Source organism: Pimephales promelas, chromosome 14 (assembly GCF_988280905.1).
Source record: "Pimephales promelas chromosome 14, fPimPro1.hap1.1, whole genome shotgun sequence".
NCBI classification, from domain to species: domain Eukaryota; kingdom Metazoa; phylum Chordata; class Actinopteri; order Cypriniformes; family Leuciscidae; genus Pimephales; species Pimephales promelas.
In genome coordinates this window covers 17,746,292-17,752,311 of record NC_142782.1, presented here as the reverse complement: position 1 = coordinate 17,752,311, position 6,020 = coordinate 17,746,292, and positions in this window count along the sequence as shown.

The window sequence follows — 6,020 nt, the reverse complement described above, 5'->3', positions numbered from 1 at the left end:
ACCGTTCGCTGTCTCTTGTCCCGTCCCGTCTACCCCATCCCCACTCCCTGTAGTGATTCATGCTGTTTTTCTCTCACAGACAGACAGTGCCTCTCCTCTCTCTCGAGTCGCTGATATGAGATGTGTGTCTGGCCCTAGAGTAGAGCCCGCGACCTTGCTCTGAACTCTGCATGCACCGCTCCTCGGTCTGAACTTCCTCACAAAGGCGCACATTATTACTCCTGCGCTTCAAGCTTCATCCATGGAAACTCTGGGAATCAAACCTGGCATGAGGCAAGCCGAGACGCTGATGAGACTACAACGAGGGGGGGGGGGGGCGATGCGCGGTCCAACTTTCCCTGAACCTACTCACTTACACATACGAGACACCAAAAGCACGAGGGGGTCAAGAATGTGCATCAAATAGGCCTCCTGCGGTACCGTGTCCCCACCTAAATCTTGAGGCTCCTCAGACTCCCACAAACCCTGCACCCTGCCAGCCCTCTCTGCCCTGAAGGGTCCTCCAGACCCCTCTCAGGAATTTTGCATGGGGATCGGACCAGGCCCGCAGCTGGGAGGGGGATTTATGCCCTCGGTTCGTTCTCCATTGTCCGGACTGGGATCCTGTGGAGCACTGTTCCTGCACTTTATGATTCTCCAAATCAATGCTTGTTTTCTCAGCCAAGGTCAGAGGTTAAAGCATCGTTAGTGTACTGTAGGGCATATTAGGAATTCCAGGATGGTAGTTTAGACCAGTAACTACAAATCGAGTCAAGTCACCTTTATTGGTAACACTTTAGAATAATGTCCAATTAGTTAACTAACATTGACTGACAATGAGTAATACATGTTGCAGTATTTATTAATGTTTGTTATAGTGTTAGTTAATAAAAATACCTCCAATAGAACAGTAGCGTATAGATTTGATTTTGAAATTGGTGGGGATGGGGACATCAATATATTTTAAATTTTGATTGAAATTATTGCTATGGATATACCATTGTCACTGGATATTGGTACAGTAGGGACACGTTCCAAGCATCCCTACTAAATTCTACGCCCCTACCATAGAGTCTGCATTCTATTGTCTTGCATTCTTCATCTTTGTGCGCTCCCAATCGCATATTCCAAACGGCATTTTTGGGCCCTTTAGGAAGGGGACGACTTCCAGACGAAAGTGAACAACTGGATCCCTTCCACAAAGCCGTTAGCTAAAGTTATATGCGATGGTAACTTTAAGGATGTCATTTGATCATTTATGGTAATGTGAGCCAGTATTATTGTAATATGATCATGTGACCCATTTTAAAGCTGGATGGCAGGAGAGTTTGAGTTAACTTAAAAACAGAGCAATTTATGTCTTTTTTGTTTTATTGTGATATATTTCACACATTTTTGTCATGTTAAATTTAAATAAGTTTCATAATGTGTAGTTAATGCAGGGGCCAAATATAAGACAGCTAGTTTTAAAGTTATACACATACACTCACCGGCCACTTTATTAGGTACACCTGTCCAACTGCTCGTGAACACTTAATTTCTAAGCAGCCAATCACATGGCGGCAACTCAGTGCATTTAGGCATGTAGACATGGTCAAGACAATCTCCTGCAGTTCAAACCGAGCATCAGTATGGGGAAGAAAGGTGATTTGAGTGACTCTGAACGTGGCATGATTGTTGGTGCCAGAAGGGCTGGTCTGAGTATTTCAGAAACTGCTAATCTACTGGGATTTTCACGCACAACCATCTCTAGGGTTTACAGAGAATGGTCCGAAAAAGAAAAAACATCCAGTGAGCGGCAGTTCTGTGGGCGGAAATGCCTTGTTGATGCCAGAGGTCAGAGGAGAATGGCCAGACTGGTTCGAGCTGATAGAAGGGCAACAGTGACTCAAATAACCACCCGTTACAACCAAGGTGGGCAGAAGAGCATCTCTGAACGCACAGTATGTCGAACTTTGAGGCAGATGGGCTACAGCAGCAGAAGACCACACCGGGTGCCACTCCTTTCAGCTAAGAACAGGAAACTGAGGCTACAATTTGCACAAGCTCATCGAAATTGGACAATAGAAGATTGGAAAAACGTTGCCTGGTCTGATGAGTCTCGATTTCTGCTGCGACATTCGGATGGTAGGGTCAGAATTTGGCGTCTACAACATGAAAGCATGGATCCATCCTGCCTTGTATCAACGGTTCAGGCTGGTGGTGGTGGTGTCATGGTGTGGGGAATATTTTCTTGGCACTCTTTGGGCCCCTTGGTACCAATTGAGCATCGTTGCAACGCCACAGCCTACCTGAGTATTGTTGCTGACCATGTCAATCCCTTTATGACCACAATGTACCCAACTTCTGATGGCTACTTTCAGCAGGATAATGCGCCATGTCATAAAGCTGGAATCATCTCAGACTGGTTTCTTGAACATGACAATGAGTTCGCTGTACTCAAATGGCCCCCACAGTCACCAGATCTCAATCCAATAGAGCATCTTTGGGATGTGGTGGAACGGGAGATTCGCATCATGGATGTGCAGCCGACAAATCTGCGGCAACTGTGTGATTCCATCATGTCAATATGGACCAAACTCCCTGAGGAATGCTTCCAGCACCTTGTTGAATCTATGCCACGAAGAATTGAGGCAGTTCTGAAGGCAAAAGGGGGTCCAACCCGTTACTAGCATGGGGTACCTAATAAAGTGGCCGGTGAGTGTATATAAAGCATATTTTAAAAACATTTTTTGTTTAGAATAATATATTTATTTGCAACAGTTATGTTAACAGCAATAATAAGACATTTTTGTCGTGAGAGTAGCTATTGGACACCATGCTGCGTTGTCATGAGAACATCCCAGGTGAAAATAATAAGGAAATTACATTCGCTGTGTCCGAAATCTCCACTCAAAGCACTACTCCCTACCCCCTATGTTGGGGGTAGAGAGCAGAGCACTATATAGTGAGCTCACCAGCATAATAGAAACACCACTTTCGGACACTACTCGATCGTCTCTCGACGCCGTTGATTACACCATCTGTCAGCTGGTGCCGAGCCGGCTCTGGGCTAAATAGATTTTTTAAAATAAATACATTACATTATATTGAGCTTATTTCTCCAAAATTTCAAAACTAAAACTGATTTCTGGCCGTTTTTGTTATAATGCGCTACTCCACACATGATTATAACTAATTTTTACGATCCGCACAATGCATGATGGTATGTAAGGCTTAGGTTAGTGACCATCGGTTGTACACTACTTTTCAAAATGCATTCTGGGATACATTGAGTGGACTATATAGGGTATGATAATCATCACTATACATTCGGACAGCACTACAAAATGGCGAGCTCACTATATAGTCCACTATATAGTGAGTAATGGGTGATTTCGGACACAGCAACTGTCTTTCGTTGCTCCCTTCACCAAGTGCGTTCCAAATGGCTATGATGGCAAACAAGTGCCCTTCTCCCTCCAAAGTCCCCACATCAAGGGCCCTGCCCTTCAAAGGGAGTAGGGCATAGGGATGCTCACTTTCGTTTGGAATTTGCCCTATATATACAGCCACCTGTCACAAGACAACTGTAAATAGTTACCCCTTTGTTTACAGTATGTAGCGCTTTATACAGTATATAGATTGTTTCAAAGCAGCTTCACAGTAATAAACAGGAAAAAACTGCTGTAAAACAGTTTTGAAAAAGACAATAGAGTCATTATTCAGCTCAGTCAGTTCATTGTTGGTTCAGTTCAGTTCAATAACTGTAAAGTTAATTATTAAACAAGCTCAATTTAGCTCTACGTAGCCAAAAGTGTTGTTATTCAGCTTGAGTCAAGGTCGATTCATTTTGGTTAACAGTGTCGAATGTCGATGTTGCAAAATTTGTCAATTATGAAATTATTTTGATTTAGCTATAAGCAGAAAGACAGTAGTGTCATCATCCAGTTCAACTCAGTTGAAGTTTTATTCTGATCTGATTGTCAGTGCAGTCAAATTGTTATTACTGAATATAAGGGCCAGATTACTAGCAGCTTGTGCCAGCGCAAACCCACTTTTGGAGTAAAAGGGATTAACTAAAGACACACAGTGAAAAATTGGCACTGAAATCGCGTGGACATAGATATTTTTGCAGGTGACCTTATTGTTTAAGTTTCCCTTCCACAAAATGTATGGCAGGAGAGCATTTAAATGAATCATGCAAGGCGATTTACTACGATTTGCACTAGTCAATTCACTGGTATTTGCGCCATTTTTTAACACGCCCCAAACCAGACCCTAATTTAGTAAATCTGGTCCTAAGTGTCTATCAAATCCCAACTAAGTAAGCCAAATGTTACACTGAGATGGGCTAGGAGAAGGAAAGGACGTCGGTGAGAAGAACCATTTTAAAGCAAAACACATTGAGCACTGTTCTCAGGAATGATAGTGGACGTAGTGTAATATCTTGTAGAATATGAAAGCAGTGATTTGAGCCATAACTCAGGTTAGCGAGCGAGTGGATGGGTCTCTAGAGGGGTCATGCCTGATAATGATGAGTTTTATGGCCTTTTGATTGAAGGCAAGCTTCTCTTAATAGCATTAATTTGAACTCACACTCATCCTTCCCTATTGTGCTGCTGTTGGACATTGACGAGCATTTATGATTACACCTAATAAAATTACAAACACAAATTAGATTACTGCATTTTGCAGTCAAACAGTGCGAACAGCCCTCAGTAAAATTCGGAATCATTAACATATCAGTCACTGAATACAATAGTGTGCATCTGCAGAAGAAAATCACTGAAAGCACAATCAATACTCTCACCATAATTATCATTTGGTTGTTTGGAAAAGTCATTAGACATCAATAAACTCGAAATAATGTCCGCAACCCTATTATATGGCAATACATTTGAAATAATGTCAGCCAAGATATTGTGATTTCAAACTAGTTAATGGGATTTATGAAGAGAGAGGAAATAAAAATTCAAATCATATTTATTGTTATTTTTCTAAATAAGGGGCTGATGTGTATTGTTTATGTAAGGTTAAAAAAATGTAAATAAAATAAAATAATTAAATAAAAAAAGATAAAATTAAACAAAAATAAAAACCGTGTCACAAACTTGACGCATCTTCATAAATTTATGTACACAAAGAGGAGAGTCTTGTTAATTGTAGTTCACATGCCGAGATCTAGGGGGCAGTATTGAACTGAGAGAAGTTTGAGAAGAAGCTGCTGTGGATTGGTTTCTTCTCTCTGCAGCTACACCAGAGAAATAACATAGACTTATATAGGTTGAACAGTTTTGCTTTGTTTCGCAAAAACACTGAAATATTACGGCAGGAACCACAACTTAAAATTGAGTAGCCTACATGCTCTGAATCCCATAGTAAAATATGCCATACTGGTGATCATCATGCGAATCATTAGTCATGAGTAGAATACCTCCCTGACATTAAATGTAATAATTAAGATTGAAAGAGTTTACTTTAGAAGTCTTTCTGACGTATGTTGCCGGCTAGGTGTTGATTTATGTCTTCTAATGTGTTAGTCATCTAAACCACATGGACATGTTAGTACTTGCACAACAGGTCAACACAAACTTGGAATTCATATTGGCAGCACTTTATAAAGTCTAATAGTGCAATCACATAGACTTCATAAACAGAATGTGCTTTGGAGCAGTTGTTATATATTCAATGATATTGGTTTCAGATGTGTGTTTATTTGGGTAAAATGCAGTAGACAATCAAAATGATCTCTCCTTGGGCAATCATAGAATCTGATGTAGATTGAGAGACAGCAGGAACACAAGGTGTTTTCAGTCGCTCATATATGCCACATTAGTCTATAGCATGTGGCAGGTTGTTGGTAGTTTGGGACACATGCAGCGCTCCAGGCTAGCTCTGACAGGGGAATGTTTTAATCATATCTGGTCCAATTATTGTAAAGTCCCGACTGGGGTCTGAACTCCCACCACTTCTGCTAACACCATTCACAGAAGTCTGACCACGTAATTCAATACAGTATTTTAATAGGAGAGAAATGTTAAATTAATTTAGCCACGAAG